Genomic DNA, 18,416 nt, shown 5'->3' on the forward strand with positions numbered 1-18,416 from the left:
CAGCGTGCTTGTTGGGAAGAGGGCTGCGCGTGGGTGCTTCGGTGAATATCACAACTCAGTTCCTCCACAGGGAAAATATTGCGCGTGAACATCGCGATAAATGTTACCAGAACGAGCACTCAGACATTTGTTAAAACTGCGAAACAACAGAAACTCTAATAAAATCAGCATCTGATTTCTATAAGAGTGACTGTGGAAATAATGCTACGTAGACCCGTAGAGGATAGTGTGATCTCATAATATCTCTCTCACATGAAACCCTGTGTTTGGCATTAGCAAAAAGAAGTCTGTCGAGGATTGTCCTCTTTGCCTGTGCTGGACCGCTTGTTATGCCTTTGTTGCTTTGAACGCCATGTACTATTTAGCAACACTCCTTCACTTCACCTTAATACGTAGTTTTACTTTTTGTGTTCTAGTTGGTCGTTCATGTCATTTTTGCTTCACTTCGACACTTCCCGCTTTCGTCAGATTACTACCAAATTTCATTCTGTGCACTTTACACTGTTAATTCAATATGTCCCATATGTCTCCCTCTTTTCATTGAGTAATCAATGTCGACTGCGAATATTATCATTGATATCCTTTAATCGTCAATTTTAATCACACCTCCGATTCTTCCTTTTATTTACTACATTGCTTCCACGATGTGGAGGAATACTGTATCCCTGCTTTACGTGCATTTTATTACGATCACTTTTCTCTAGTTCTTCCATTATTAATGTCCCTTCGACGTTCTCGATCACAATGCACATTATCCATCTTCGTCTATAGTTACGCGGAAAAACCTTGCATCACTTTACAGTGTAGAACACTTCTTCTAGGGTCATAAATCCTATGAGCATGTGGTAATTTTTCTTAAACATTCCTTCCATTAACAACTGCAACGTCAGAACTGCCTCTTACGTGCCTTGCCTTCTTGAAGCCAGACATCGTCATCGAACAATTTCAGAGTTTTATTCTCCATCTTTCTCGATATCATTCCGGTCAGCAAACGAGATACAAAATATGTTAAGCTGACTATACGTCATTTGTCGCACTTATCATCAATTACTGTCTTCTGGATCCGTGAAAAATATTTTTCCGGAGGTTTGGAGGTGTGTCGCCGACATGAACAGTCTTCCGCTTGAAACTGCAACCAATGATTTTAGAAATTCCGATGGAATTTTATCTGACTATCCTATTTGATCGCAAGTCTTCCAAATCACTTAAGCTCTATTACTGGATCCTTTATGTGTTCCAGATCGCTTACCATTTCTTCTCCTATCACCTTATCTACATTTTCTCGTCCCCCTAGAGGCCTTCAGTGTACTGTTTCCACCTTTTCGCTCTTCCCTCTGCATTTAATAGTGAACTTCCTCTCGCAGTCTTAACATTGAAGCGTTTGCTTTTAATTTCGCCGAAAGATATTTTGAATCACCCTCACCACGGTACGGGACTATAAGTCCCACCGCCACACCTTCACCTGCCCATGTTAGGCAATAAATTCTGCCTGACTTATGCAGTACTATCACCGTGAGAGGGTGGTACGGGACTACAAGTCCCACCGCCACACCTCCAAAGTGAATTGCAGTGACGCAGTCACTGCACAGTGGAAATTTACTGGCTCACCAACACAGTTAGACCGCAATAGACCGGTGATGCTGTATTGTAACATATCACCCCGGACTACAAGTCCAGCGTTAAAAAAAAAAAAAAAAAAAATTTTGAATATTCTTACGGTTAATCGGTCCTTCCATTTCTCCGTTGTTTTTCCTCTGGTCATTTTCGCTAGACTTCCCTGCACTTTCTGTTTATTATATTCCCAACTGACTTATATGCTTATTCCTGTATTTCTGTTCTTGACTGTTATATTTCCCGTTTTCTTATGTAACTCAATGTTTCTTCCCAGTTTTCTTCCTTCTACCTGTATTTGTCTGCGCAGCTACTGTGACTGAGCTGTTCATAGACGTACATTCTTCATCATATCAACTATTCACGACACTATCTAAACCCTTAGAAAACTTTAAACTAGAGATGGGCAAACTCAAACACGTAACTGTTTCGAAACAAATGAAACAGTACAATGTAATGTTTCGATACGCTGTTTCGAAACAGTTTGTGTTTTGTAATCTAATAAACCTACACATTTTATTATCTTGAATGTCTATAAGTATGTCCATATAAACACAAATGAGGTGCGAGAGCGCTAATCATGTCGCAGAAAATATGAAACTATCACTTAGCCGTCTTGGCAGTTTCGTATTTCCTGCAGAAAATGCGCTGCTTTCGTGTCGTGTGACTTTCATACTTTTCAATTGGCTGAGAACAGCCAGAGCTGAAGACAGAAGAACCACCACGAACGGAACTGGAGGTGGGAGCAAACTGCAGAAACAACGGATATGCTACCAGGATTCCCACAATCCGTTAGTGTGGCTAATATACCCATCCTGCATATTTCCATGCGCACAAAGGGAGTCATTGTGGATAATAGGCACAGTGACTATAGACTCACAAATAACGCCAAATAATTCGAATAAATAACAAAATATAACAGAAAAATTTTTGTCTTTCAAGGTGTTTCGAACCGTTACTATAAATTCACCATGCTTCCCAGCCCTTCCTGTTCACCATTACACTATAAGTGATATGTCAAACAGATGGCTTGCAATTATACCTACATCAAATTTATGTATATGTCTAATAACTGTCACTCTACGCCTTTTTTTATTCAAAATATTGTAAGCTTACTTGCGTTTCTTAATATAATTAATGTACAGGAACAGAGAAGCGTATGTTATGAAAAAGTGTAATTTAACTGAATGATTTTCACATATATATTATTTTGAATGTGAATAGTATGCGTTGTTTTATTGTTTGGTTAGTGTTTATAAAGCAGATGTTACGCCATTTCGGAATAGGACAGTCGGTTAGAAACGAAGCTTTATTTTCGGATATCCGAAGCTTCATGCTAATGCTTGTCAAAAAGATTTCGACACTCTTGAAAGTGTTTCACGAAGTGGTATGTTGTGTTTCAGTACCTGTGCCGAACCCGAATCTCGCCCGACACAGAGCGGAATGAAACATCACTGTTTCGATACAATTAGTCCGTTCCAAGCACAGGTGGACTGAAACAGCCTTATTTTGAAACAACGATACAGTTTCTGTGTCTGGCTCGAGATCGAATCTGGTCCGGTTATTCGAGACAGGGGCGGAATGAAACACCACTGTTTGGAGACAGTGAACCACAGCCGTTCCGAAACACTGAAACAGTTCCACGTATCGATACACTGTATTGAAACATAGAAACAGTGGCCAAGTCTACTTTAAACGCACTTCACAATTTGTCGGTATCACAGTACTCAGTCCTTCCCAAGGTGACTCTTCTGAACGATTCTCTTAAACTTTTCTACTGTTCGTCATTACAACGTCGTGAACTAACTCTGCATCTGTTCCTGGAATTCTTTATAATCCTATGGCTGATTTCGGAATCTCTTCTCATTATGCAGTAATATAGCTGGAATTACTTCTTATCTGCAGCCCTTCCCAGCTATACCTCCTCAGCTGGCGATTTTTGAACCCTATATTAGATATTACTACCCGAAAATTATTTTTGAGATCTTTATCCCCTCTCATTTTTACCACAGAGCCCATTTTCTCACACTGGCTTCCACACATTGCATTAATGCAGAAATCCAATTGCCTACGATTATTAGAGTTTCGTCTTCCTACATACAGTGAGGTGACAAAAGTAATAGGATACCTTTTGTCCGGCGTAGAAAAGCAGCTCGACGTGGAATGGACTCGGAAAGTCGTTGGAAGTCCCTTGGCACGATTCACCATCGCCTGGCGCTCTGCCGAGTACGGCATCACAGTACGTTCCCGGAGAATAGTGAAGTAGATTTCCTTAGTCCGTCGCCGCCGCGCCACAACCTTCCTTCCGTAACCAATCAAGGCCCTGGGGAAGGCAGGCTTTGCGCAGAGCACACAACATGACAGAGCAGACTGATCTGCATCACAGCGTCGACGACAAGCTGGCCACGTGGTCTCGATGACCTGTCGGCAATCGGGTGAAGTAAGGTGCATCGTGTTCAGTTTCCATGACCCACGGCCGCGCCACACCCTCTGGCGCCAGAGATTGATAGCGCAGATACAGGGTGTTTCAAAAATGACCAGTATATTTGAAACGGCAATAAAAACTAAACGAGCAGCGATAGAAATACACCGTTTGTTGCAATATGCTTGGGACAACAGTACATTTTCAGGCAGACAAACTTTCGAAATTACAGTAGTTACAATTTTCAACAACAGATGGCGCTGCGGTCTGGGAAACTCTATAGTACGATATTTTCCACATATCCACCATGCGTAGCAATAATATGGCGTAGTCTCTGAATGAAATTACCCGAAACCTTTGACAACGTGTCTGGCGGAATGGCTTCACACGCAGATGAGATGTACTGCTTCAGCTGTTCAATTGTTTCTGGATTCTGGCGGTACACCTGGTCTTTCAAGTGTCCCCACAGAAAGAAGTCACAGGGGTTCATGTCTGGCGAATAGGGAGGCCAATCCACGCCGCCTCCTGTATCTTTCGGATAGCCCAAAGCAATCACACGATCATCGAAATATTCATTCAGGAAATTAAAGACGTCGGCCGTGCGATGTGGCCGGGCACCATCTTGCATAAACCACGAGGTGTTCGCAGCGTCGTCTAAGGCAGTTTGTACCGCCACAAATTCACGAAGAATGTCCAGATAGCGTGATGCAGTAATCGTTTCGGATCTGAAAAATGGGCCAATGATTCCTTTGGAAGAAATGGCGGCCCAGACCAGTACTTTTTGAGGATGCAGGGACGATGGGACTGCAACATGGGGCTTTTCGGTTCCCCATATGCGCCAGTTCTGTTTATTGACGAAGCCGTCCAGGTGAAAATAAGCTTCGTCCGTAAACCAAATGCTGCCCACATGCATATCGCCGTCATCAATCCTGTGCACTATATCGTTAGCGAATGTCTCTCGTGCAGCAATGGTAGCGGCGCTGAGGGGTTGCCGCGTTTGAATTTTGTATGGATAGAGGTGTAAACTCTGGCGCATGAGACGATACGTGGATGTTGGCGTCATTTGGACCGCAGCTGCAACACGGCGAACGGAAACCTGAGGCCGCTGTTGGATCACCTGCTGCACTAGCTGCGCATTGCCCTCTGTGGTTGCCGTACGCGGTCGCCCTACCTTTCCAGCACGTTCATCCGTTATGTTCCCAGTCCGTTGAAATTTTTCAAACAGATCCTTTATTGTATCGCTTTTCGGTCCTTTGGTTACATTAAACCTCCGTTGAAAACTTCGTCTTGTTGCAACAACACTGTGTTCTAGGCGGCGGAAATCCAACACCAGAAAAATCCTCTGTTCTAAGGAATAAACCATGTTGTCTACAGCACACTTGCACGTTGTGAACAGCACACGCTTACAGCAGAAAGACGACGTACAGAATGGCGCACCCACAGACTGCGTTGTCTTCTATATCTTTCACATCACTTGCAGCGCCATCTGTTGTTGAAAATTGTAACTACTGTAATTTCGAAAGTTTGTTCGCCTGAAAATGTACTGTTGTCCCAAGCATATTGCAACAAACGGTGTATTTCTATCGCTGCTCGTTTAGTTTTTATTGCCGTTTCAAATATACCGGTCATTTTTTAAACACCCTGTATATGCGCCATGGTCAGAAAAAGCAATGGGGCAAACTTCAGCAGCCTGCATCCCAGTGACAATATTGCGGGGTGTGTAAACACGATCGAGTCGGTTGGAAGAATGCTAATGAAAACCGTAAATCCCGGACGATCGCCACGACCATGCTCCCAAGAATCCGCCAGGCTGAAGAGCTGGAGAATTTTCGCTAGCGCCGCACACGGAGAGTGACTTGGTATTTGGTCTTTGGGTGCCTGGGAGCAGTTGAAATAGCGTCCCATGATCAATGCGTCCTGCCAACGAAAGAAGACAGGCGTGGCTGTCTCTGAGAAGAAGGTGGAAACTTCACGACGGTGACCCGAACCAGATGGCGCATAGACATTGACTATCCTGACGCAACTAAACGTGAGAGATAGGCACTTGCATCAGCGGGGATATCGTTACGTAAGAGGATCGCCACCCCACTACCAGTAGGGGAAGCATGAGTGACATGTGCTGTGAAACCATGGGGTGCACAGAAAATTGCAACACGCACCTCCTGGAGGTGAACTGCGCCAACGTCCGCGGCATACATCATGTCATGGAGTAAAGGCAGTTTGTGGCGCGCGTTAATGGCGCTGATATTGACCGTGGCTATGTGATAAGTCTGGAAAGCTGCCATCGCAGGAGAACAGGCGAGTCAAACATGGAGGAAGCACAGGTAACTCCCTGATAGGCCCCAGTGGAAGGGCACATCACTGCGATGGTGAGGGAGACGACCCAACCAACGGGGTCCATCGTTTTGTACACATCCAGAATGTCCATCCTCAGCATCGACATCGTCCGCCCAGGAGACTGACGTGTCACTAGGCCGGTTCAGTGGAACATTATCAGTGGTGCTCCCTCAGGTAGCGTCAGAAAGGGAGGCAACGGCATCAGACGCAGGTGAGGAAAGGTCCGTGTGCGGAGGTGGAAGCTGACTGGAGGTGGAGGCGTGGATGGACGTCGCGTCGTCAGGTGTCAGGGCGTCAGGGGACAGCGGACCATCAGTAGCAGGGTCGTCATCATATGCAGACTTTCGATGGACGCAGTCATCAGAAGGGGTACGGCGTTGTCTCTTCCGTTTCCTCGGCGACCGTTGCTTTCTGAGATATTGTTCCGTGTTGGATGGCGGGCGGCTGTCGTCCGACTTGTGACCAGATAGCAGAAAGGGGGAGGCAGGTACACCTCCATGATCAACAAACATGGTGCAGGAACAGACAGCTTGTGCCTGCTGACGGTCATCGTTCACTTGTATTGCCCACGGCAGTGGTGTAGGAGAGACAGACGAAACGTCCATCGCGTCGTCGAGAGCAGCTGACACCGTCAACGACTGATTCAGAGGGGGCGTGAGAGGCAGCACGGCCGCAGACGTGTAAGACAGAGGTAACGCAGTGGCCGCCGCAGGAAGAGCGACGTCTCCGATCGGCGTCTGAACCAGTCTACGTCTGAGACATTCAGAACGGACATGGTCTTCTTGGCCACAACCTGAAAAAGTGTGCGACTGGCCATCGCAAATGACGACAGCCCTGCAGCGGGCAATAACCAAGTACGAAGGCACGTGTCTCCGTAGTTCGATCTTTATCTGCCGGACACCACTGGCCACACGGTGTGGCCGGCCGCGGTGGTCTAGCGGTTCTGGCGCTGCAGTCCGGAACCACGGGACTGCTACGGTCGCAGGTTCGAATCCTGCCTCGGGCATGGGTGTGTGTGATGTCCTTAGGTTAGTTAGGTTTAAGTAGTTTTAAGTTCAAGGGGACTTATGACCTAAGATGTTGAGTCCCATAGTGCTCAGAGCCATTTGAACCACACGGTGTGTTTAGAACGTGTTCCACGTTGCCGTAAGGTTTAAAGGCGGTCATCACAGCGTCCGACGGTACTTCAAACGGAAGTAAGAGCATATGGACTATCAGACCAATTGTGTGACTGGATTGAGGAGCTCCTAGATAACAGGACGCAGCATGTCATTCTCAATGGAGAGAAGCCTTCCGAAGTAAGAGTGATTTTAGGTGTGCTGCAGGGGAGTGTCATAGGACCGTTGCTATTCACAATATACATAAATGACCTGGTGGATGACATCGGAAGTTCACTGAGGCTTTTTGCAGATGATGCTGTGGTGTATTGAGAGGTTGTAACAATGGAAAATTGTACTGAAATGCAGGAGGATCTGCAGCGAATTGACGCATGGTGCAGGGAATCTCAATTGAATCTCAATATAGACAAGTGTAATGTGCTGCGAATACACAGAAAGATAGATCCTTTATCATTTAGCTACAAAATAGCAGGTCAGCAACTGGAAGGGGTTAATACCATAAATTATCTGGGAGTACGCATTAGGAGTGATTTAAAATGGAATGATCATATAAAGTTGATTGTCGGTAAAGCAGATGCCAGACTGAGATTCATTGGAAGAATCCTAAGGAAATGCAATCCGAAAACAAAGGAAGTAGGTTACAGTACGCTTGTTCGCCCACTGCTTGAATACTGCTCAGCAGTGTGGGATCCGTACCAGATAGGGTTGATAGAAGATATAGAGAAGATCCAACGGAGAGCAGCGCGCTTCGTTACAGGATCATTTAGTAATCGCGAAAGCGTTACGGAGATGATAGATAAACACCAGTGGAAGACTCTGCAGGAGAGACGCTCAGTAGCTCGGTACGGGCTTTTGTCAAAGTTTCGAGAACATACCTTCACCGAAGAGTCAAGCAGTATATTGCTCCCTCCTACGTATATCTCGCGAAGAGACCATGAGGATAAAATCAGAGAGATTAGAGCCTACACAGAGGCATACCGACAATCCTCCTTTCCACGAACAATACGAGACTGGAATAGAAGGGAGAACCGATAGAGGTACTCAAGGTACCCTCCGCCACACACCGTCAGGTGGCTTGCGGAGTATGGATGTAGATGTAGATTTCGAAAACTCGCAACGTTCGTAGGTCAAAACCAGCACGAGCAACCACGACAGTCCCTATGTGTCCGCCAGAGTAGCGCAGCTTGAGATCATTAGCGTGGCGCCGTACAGCATCGGCGCACAGATCGTCATTCACCAGCTTCAGGTACACAGTAGTACTGAGCATCGAAAAATGAATTCCGAGAAAATCTTGTGGCAGGAGACGCATTTCGTCCCATATAAAATGTTTAACTTCGTATCCCTTCGGTCCTTCGTTATCTTACGGAAAAGTTAATTTCATCGTGGCTTGGAGGTAAGAAAGCGTCATGATGGTCCATGAAGTCGGACTGAGACACGCCACTACGCGGAAGTAAACAAACGCGCGCTCGCTACCAAACAGCCAACAGGCGAGACGCAAACGAGGCCGCGCGGGGTAGCCACGGTGTCTTAGGCATCTTGCCACGGTTCGAGAGGCTTCTCCGGAGGTTCGAGCTCTCCCTCGGGCATGGGTGTGTGTGTGTGTGTGTGTGTGTGTTGTCCTTAGCGTAAGTTAATTTAAGTTAGATTAAGTAGTGTGTCAGCGTAGGGACCGATGACCTCAGCAGTTTGGTCCCATAGGAACTTACCACAAATTTCCACCACCACGCAAACAAGGCTTTGGCGCCTCACCATAGTCAAAGGCCGACTGAACGTGCCATTTGGCTATCCGTGCACGATTTACGGCCAGACCCTAACTTCTATATGTCGTCAGCAATGCTTGTACGACTGGTACTCGTACATCCATTACACTACGTGCTCAAAAGTATCCAAACACCTCCAGAAGCATACGTTTTTCATATTAGGTGCATTGTGCTGCCGCCCACTGCCTGGTACTCCATACCAGCGACCTCAGTAGCCATTAGACATCGTGAGAGAGCAGAATGGGGCTCTCTGCGGAACTCATGGACTTAAGAACGTGGTCAGGTGATTGGGTGTCACTTGCGTCATACGTCTGTACGCGAGATTTCCACACTCCTAAGCATCCCTAGGTCCATTGTTTCCAATGTGATACTGAAGTGGAAACGTGAAGGGACACGTACAGCGCAAAAGCGTACAGGCTGACCTCGTCTGTTGACTGACGGAGACCGTCGACAGTTGAAGAGGGTCGTAATGAGTAATAGGCAGACCTGTATCCAGACCATCACGCAGGAATTCCAGACTGCATCAGGATCCGCTGCAAGTGCTATGACAGTTAGGCGGGAGGTGAGAAAACGTGGATTTCATGGTCGAGCGGCTGCTCATAAGCCACACATTGCACCGGTAAATGCCAAACGACGCCTCGCTTGGTGTAAAGAGTAAACATTGGACGATTGAACAGCGGAAAAACGTTGAGTGGATTGACGATTCACGGTACACAATGTGGCGATCCGATGGCAGGGTGTGGGTATGGCGAATGCCCGGTGAACGTCATTGGCCACAATGTGTAATTCCAAAAGTAAATTTCAGAGGCGCTGGTGTCATGGAGTGGTCGTGTTTTTCATGGAGGGGGATTGCATCCCTTGTTGTTTAGCGTGGCACGATTACAGCCCAGCCGGCCGCGGTGGTCTAGCGGTTCTGGCGCTGCAGTCGGGAACCGCGCGACTGCTACGGTCGCAGGTTCGAATCCTGCCTCGGGCATGGGTGTGTGTTATGTCCTTAGGTTAGTTAGGTTTGAGTAGTTCTAAGTTCTAGGGGACTTATGACCTAAGATGTTGAGTCCCATAGTGCTCAGAGCCATTTGAACCATTTTTGATTACAGTCCAGGCCTATATTAATGTTTTAGGCACCTTTTATCTTCCCTCTGTTGAAGAGAAATTCGGGGATGGCGATTGTATCTTTCAACACGATCCTATAGAACGTCATTGGGATGTTTTGGAAAGCCGACTTTGTGCCAGGCCTCACAGACCGATATCGATACCTCTCCTCAGCGCAGTATTCCGTGAATAACGGGCTGCCATTCCCCGAGAAACCTTCCAGTACATGGCTGAACGTATACCTGCGAGAGTGGAAGCTGTCCTCAAGGCTAAGGGTGAGTCATACCACATTGAATTCCAGCATTAGCGATGGAGAGAGCCACGAGCTTGCAAGTCATTTTCAGCCATGTATCCGGATACTTTTTATCACATAGTGTATGTGTACTCCCGTACAGGTCAGACGCTTGCCCGGTATCGGCAGATAAATACGATATTGCTTTGCCTATGTTATTCTGATTACGCTACATTTCAAAAGGAACCTTGCATCGTAATCAGAATAACACGGGCACTGCAGTATCGTACTTACCTTTCTTTCCCTGTTCCAGAACATTAGAGACTATGGCTCTAACACATAGAAGTGTCCATTTCCACAACCGGGACTAGATTAAGAGCAAAGAAGGTATGCAATAAAGAAATTAAACTTTAAAACTTAGGATGGAAATTGTACCACCTAATGCAACAAACTGCCTATTTGTGATTTTTCGACACCATCTTCGTGAACAAACAAAGAATTTTAAAATATTGATCTCAGTTTTCTCTGTGACCTATGATAGGAGACAAATAATTAAACACAAATTATTTGCAAAGTGAAAGTATTTGCAAAATGTTAATAGTATAACTTTCTTTTTCATGTACAGGGTATCTCTTCTCGGAGTCGTCTGGCGTATTTTCTCTGATGTTTCGGCAGATATTTGCAATATCGTTATTACAATGTGTAGCTTCAGACAGCCCAGACAAATACTGTTCGCATATGTTTCATGCGACGTCCATTGTCGACGGGAAGCATCCGTTTATTTCCAGTTACTAAAAAAAGTTATTTTTAATGTGAAATTTCACGCGTCTGTTTGACAGAGCGGTCCCAAATTAGTCTAGTACGATATTTGTTTTACCGATATGTATAAACAGGGACAGTAAACCAGGTAGAATAAACACCTCACCAGCAGCGAGAGGACCACCGCGGCTCCCGCTGACTGCTACTACTACTACTACTACTACTACTACGCTGAAGCGCTGTTCAGTAGCTGCTGGATTGCTGTTTATTTTTCATGTTTTACTGTCCCTGTTAATATGCATCGATAAAAAATATGGCGCTAGACTTAAGTGGTCCGCTCAATCTAATGGGCACATAAAATTGCGCTTTAAAAATAATTTTTTGTAAGGAATTGGAAAGAAAATATCGCTTTCCTTCAACTCTCGGCGTCGCATGAAAGGCGTAATGAGCCGTTACTTATTTAGGCTGAGTCTGTCTACACGTAGCAAAAACGATATTGCTGAAACTTGCCGAAGAGTCAGAGAAACTGAGCGTGCGACTCTGAGAAGAGACACCCTGCAGACTGGTGTGAGGCAAACGGTAGTGAAAAATTACTAAGTCGAATTAACAGGAATTTATAAGCCGGAAAGCACGTGCGCTAAAAGCTGCCTACTATATCGACACTGACGGAAAGCAGGAAGGTACTTTAGATTAGAGTCTAACATAAATAATGAAACTCTTTTCAGAACTGCTTTTTCAGATATCGGTTTTATGTATTAAATTCAGTCTTGTATCTTAAGTCATTCAGGAGGCTTCCAAAATACATGAAGCTGTAACCTGTGGGAAATACTGTAGTACTTACGTTTAATTTACTATAAGATTCCGCCTCGAACGCAATACCAATTTACATCAGCCACACTTCAACGAAAACCATCAGTTAGATAATTTCCTTAACTCAGTGATTCCCAATTTCCTTAAGTGATTCTCAATTTCCTTAACTCAGTGATTCCCAACCATTACCCCTAGGTACAATCATACACTAGCTACAAACATCGCCCCCCCCATCTGTTGCCCCATCTCCCCCATATAATCACCAACTTTCAACTTTAGCACCTAACTGAACTGTAGAATGAAGGCCTTTCTTGGAACACTTTGCTTTTTAAAATAATGGAAGAGGAATGATAGGTTGTGTGTGTGTGTGCGTGTGTGTGTGCGTGTGTGTGTGTGTGTGTGTGTGAGAGAGAGAGAGCGAGAGAGTTGTGGGCGTGTGCTAGAATGAATGACGAAGAAATTCGTGGTGCGTCGCAAGTGCTGCCCCCTGCATTACTCCTATTGCTGCACTTGCTTGACCTGCACACTGCAATCACATTTAAAATCAAATAAGTTCAGATATGTGCACTATGCTTACTGTGCTCCACTCCTTGCTTTTGAACGGGCAGGAATTGGACGACTTATGGCTGTTAATGCTTTGTGTCTAAACACTCTAATAATAATAATAATAAAAACAGTAATACTGTATGCAGCACTATAGTAGTGTTTATGTAGTTACTGCTGTGTCGTGTTGTCAATTACTTCATTTATCTGTTTCGAAGCGAGTAACGAAAGAATTTCTGGACTACTGCACGTACCGCCTACAACTTGGAGAGGGCATTTTCTTGGAATATTTAGCATTTGTTACGCATATGTCTCAATTTTATCATCAGCGATGTACGTGACAAAGCACAATATATGTGTGTAGTGGGTAGACTATGTGAGGAACCTGTAACTTGCACCGCATTAATGCTGCTAACTGAGAAAAACTGATTATTCCTATTATGTAATCAATATTAGAGTCCAACAAAATGGTGATAATGGTAACGATCTTTTGAAAATAATTTAGTTTCGTGACTGAAACAAAATCGAGTCGTTCAGTTTTTACCCCTCAGAAAATTTCATTTTACCCCTCAGGGGTAGTTAGCCCCCGCTTGGGAACCACTACTTAACTGATCGACAAAAACTGTAGCGTATAGCATTTCAGTATTTTATATTCTTCTTTTATCCAAAAGAAATTTGCTAACGAAATTAGATTCTTTCTTCGTAAAGGATATGGACGCATCCATCACAGGAATTAATGTCGGCTTACATGTTTTTATACAAGAAAAATTGAGTCACAATTAAAAGGTTTATAGAATGAATCATAGGTTATGGATATGTGGCACTATGATTCAACTGCCGTCATGGGGACTATCTTATGTACGCTGTGATCTAGCATCTATAGAAAAATAACTACCACAGTTTACATTGACAGGTCATCATGCCATCCTAGCCAATATTAGAAGTCATATTTCAAAGCTATATACTCCTAATGAAAAAAGTAGCTATGAGTCACAATGGTCAACAGAATGAAATCAATGCAATTAAAGCAGTTGCTCATAATAATGGCTATGATCCTACAATAATCGACAAACTCCACAACAAAATCAAAACAAAAAACCACAGGCCCACAGTACAGCGGTTAACACAACAGTCCTCTAAAAGAAATTAGTCTTCGACAGAAGCCAAATCTAAACGTACCGCTATCTAAAACATAGGCTCACTGTCATACCAAATATCAGTCTCAGTTAAAAGGAAGAATATTAAGATTAGCTGATCTACTGATAGTAAATTATAGCAAAAGTGGTCCATGATGTAAATCTTTCCGAAGCCTTCTGCAGCAGATCAGGAATATACGAGATCCTATGTGATTCGTGCCGTAAATGCTACATTGCCCAGACAGTAGTTTTGAGATTGGGCACAAAGAACAATTCTGTGTTTTAAGGCTTGGCAACGTGAACAAATTTGCATTTGCAGCCCACATTGCTGAAGAAAGCCATTCAGTGAGAAACATGGAGAGCAACCTGAAAATACTACATTTAGCCGAAAAAGGAGTCACTACGAAACTGTCAGAAGAAACAGAGGTACACTCACACACGCACACGCATAAAGACTTTCCCTGACGTCATTTCTTAATGAGCAGGCTAAGTAGGATCACTCTCCCTTCCTGAAAAGTTTCCAGAAAGTACTTCCCACAATACAATATAAATGATGTTTCTACAAGTAACTGCAATTCAAGTAACAAAGTTTATGATATGGTATCAAAAAAAAATGGCTCTGAGCACTATAGGACTCAACTTCTGAGGTCATCAGTCCCCTATAACTTAGAACTACTTAAACCTAACTAACCTAAGGACATCACAAACATCCATGCCCGAGGCAGGATTCGAACCTGCGACCGTAGCAGTTTTGCGGTTCCAGACTGCAGCGCCTTTAACCGCACGGCCACTTCGGTCGGCGATATGGTATCTATCTACAATAGTCCGTGTTATTCGTGGCAATAAATATGAAGAAATGTTAATGTACTATCATCGTTACTGTTCAGATAATAAACAAGGATTTCACACACTTTCGTATCTCATTTTTTTCTATCGTTTTGTAAAATAAGTTTGTAAGAGTGTTATTCATAAGATCCCCTTTATCTATCTATGTTTAATACCCTACAATTAATATAATTTTCAGTTTAATACACCAGTAATTTACGCATCCCTTCACAAAATATTTGTATCACTGTGTCACAGCGTCTTCGTCACTCACGTACTTTGTAAACTCTGCATTTGTTTTCCCATGTCGTGAGTCAAAACATGTGGTGTGCACTGGAAACTAGTTTTGTGACGAAACGTGTCTAGTAATGCAAAGCGATATATGTGATACTGAAGTTGATTCATTGCGGGAAAACGAGACAAATGCTCCTGTTGGAAACTTCACGTAAGATGCATTCTAACACAAGTGTGTAGCGCAACCATCTTTATTTCATGCTAGTAACTGTGAATTAATGTTTATCCTAGGGAAACTCACCACTAAACAAATGCATGATACGTTACGACGAATGCATGAAAGCTGTCTGATGATAAATTGTATAAATTCGAAACCGTTAACGTCAGCTTTTGATTAAAGTACCTAAAACCAATTTTTTGCTGGTTGCTATAGTCCATCAAGATATTATTTTATATAACAGCCACGATTTCCAAGCATATCTTTATTTGACAAAATTGTCAGTTGTGTTAATAATGAATGTCAAACAAGAAATGGAGGACATCGGTATCATCTCCACTTCATGGCCTCTGCGTTCGCGTGCAGTGTCGCATCGAAACGTAACCATTTGTGGTGTGGCCTGTAGTCAGCCCACACAGGTTCAGAAGAAAGAAAAGCACTTGCTCTGACGTCCTATAAATATGGATCTCGCGCAAAGGAATTGTATACTGATGGACACAATGCAGTTAGGTGACAAAATTCGTGGTATACCTCCAAATATCGTATCGCATCTCCTTCTGCACGGCGTAGCGCAGCGACTCGACCTGGCATTGGCTCAACAAATACGAGGTGCATTCAAGTTCTAAGGCCTCCGATTTTTTTTCTCCGGACTGGAAAGAGATAGAAACATGCGCATTGTTTTAAAATGAGGCCGCGTTCATTGCCAATACGTCCCAGAGATGGCAGCACCATACGGCAGATGGAATTTTATCGCCAGCAGCGAGAATGAGAACTGTTTTAAATACTTAAAATGGCGGCGTTTTCCTTACTTGAACAGCGTGCAATCATTCGTTTTCTGAATTTCCGTGGTGTGAAACCAATTGAAATTCATCGACAGTTGAAGGAGACATGTAGTGATGGTGTAATGGATGTGTCGAAAGTGCATTCGTGGGTGCAACAGTTTAATGAAGGCAGAACATCATGTGACAACAAACCGAAACAACATCGGGCTCGCACAAGCCGGTCTGACGACATGATCGAGAAAGTGGAGAGAATTGTTTTGGGGGATTGCCGAATGACTGTTACACAGATCGCCTCCAGAGTTGGCATTTCTGTGGCTTCTGTGCACACAATCCTGCAGGACGACCTGAAAATGCGAAAAGTGTCATCCAGGTGGGTGCCACGAATGCTGACGGACGACCACATGGCTGCCGGTGTGGCATGTTGCCAAGCAATGTTGACGCGCAACGATAGCATGAATGGGTCTTTCTTTTCGTCGGTTGTGACAATGGATGAGACGTGGATGGCATTTTTCAATCCAGAAACAAAGCGCCAGTCAGCTCATTGGAAGCACACAGATTCACCGCCACCAAAAAAATTTCGGGTAACCGCCAGTGCTGAAAAAATGATGGTGTCCGTGTTCTGGGACAGCGAGGGCGTAATCCTTACCCATTGCTTTCCAAAGGGCACTACGGTAACAGGTGCATCCTACGAAAATGTTTTGAAGAACAAATTCGTTCCTGCACTGCAACAAAAACGTCCGGGAAGGGCTGCGCGTGTGCTGTTTCACCAAGACAACACACCCGCGAATCGAGCTAACGTTACGCAACAGTTTCTTCGTGATAACTTTGAAGTGATTCCTCATGCTCCCTACTCAACTGACCTGGCTCCTCGTGACTTTTGGCTTTTTCCAACAATGAAAGACACTCTCCGTGGCCGCACATTCACTAGCCGTGCTGCTATTGCCTCAGCGATTTTCCAGTGGTCAAAACAGACTCCTAAAGAAGCCTTCACCGCTGCCATGGAATTATGGCGTCAGCGTTGTGAAAAATGTGTACGTCTGCAGGGCGATAACGTCGAGAAGTAACGCCAGTTTCATCGATTTCGGGTGAGCAGTTAATTAGAAAAAAAACTGAGGCCTTAGAACTTGAATGCACCTCGTAGTTGGCAATATTGAGCCAAGCTGACTCTATAGCCGCCCATAATTGCGAAAGTCTTGCCGGTGCAGGATTTTGTGCATGAACTAACCTTGTGATTATGTCCCACAAATGTTCGATGGGATCCATGTTCGCAATCTGGGTGGTCAAGTCATTCGCTCACATTGTCCAGATGTTCTTCAAACCGATCGCAAGCAGTTGTGACCCGGTGACACGGAGCATTGTCATCCATAAAAAATTACGTTGTTGTTTGGGAACATGAAGTCCATGAATGGCTGCAGATGGTCTCCAAGTGGACGAACCTTTTCAATCAGTGATCTGTTCAGTTTGAACAGAGGACCCAGTCCATTCCATGTAAACACAACGAACACCATTACGGAGGCATCACCAGCTTGCGCAGTCCCTTGTTGAAAGATTGGGTCCATATCTTCGTGGGGTCAGCTCCACTCTCGATCCCTACCATTAGCCCATACCAACAGAAATTGGACTCATCTGACAAGGCCACGGTTTTGCCGTCATATAGGGTCCAACCGATAAGGTCACTAGCACAGGAGAAGCGCTTCACGTGTTGTTGAGCTCTTAACAAAGCCACTCGCGTCAGTCGTCTGCTGCCATAGCTCATTAACGCCACATTTCACCGCACTGTTCTAATAGATACGTTCATCGTTCGTCCCATATTGATTTCTATCGTTATTTCAGGTAGTTTTTCTTGTCTGTTAGCACTGCAACCCTTACGCAAACGTCGCTGCTCTCGATCGTTACGTGTAGGCAGTCGGCCACTGCACTGTCCGTGGTGAGAGGTAATGCCTGAAATTTGGTATTCTCGACACACTCTTGACACTGTAGGTCTCGGAATCTTGAATTCCGTAACGATTTCGGTAATGGAATGTCCCATGCGTCTAACTCGAACTACTATCTTGCGTTCAAAGTTCGTTACCTCCCGTCGTGCGGCCATGATCACGTCGGAAACCTCCTCATATGAATCACCTGAGTAATAATGACAGCTCCACCAATGCACTGCCCTTTTTTACCTGTGTACACGATACTACCGCCATCTGTATATCTACATATCGCTATCCCATGGCTCTTGTCATCTCAGTGTGCGTTTGATATCAGGAAAGACAGCAAATACCGAAATGTTACGTATTAAATTTGTAGGAGATTTGGGGTACAAAGGGTGCCACTTCTTGCAGGAACAACGGCTGTTACACCAGCTGCTTGGATAAAAGACCGTTACATGCTCTCTCAAATCTATGCCATAGTTTAGTTATCGTGGCTAGTGGTGGCATTTAAGTCCCTCAGCTAACTCTTGACCACATGTATTCATTGGATGAAAGACCTGGAGAATCTGTTGACAGTTGAACACCCTCTCTGTCAATGTATGTCAGAGCAGCGTCAGGGTCT

The sequence above is a fragment of the Schistocerca cancellata genome, chromosome 7 (assembly GCF_023864275.1).
Source record: "Schistocerca cancellata isolate TAMUIC-IGC-003103 chromosome 7, iqSchCanc2.1, whole genome shotgun sequence".
In the NCBI taxonomy this organism is placed as follows: domain Eukaryota; kingdom Metazoa; phylum Arthropoda; class Insecta; order Orthoptera; family Acrididae; genus Schistocerca; species Schistocerca cancellata.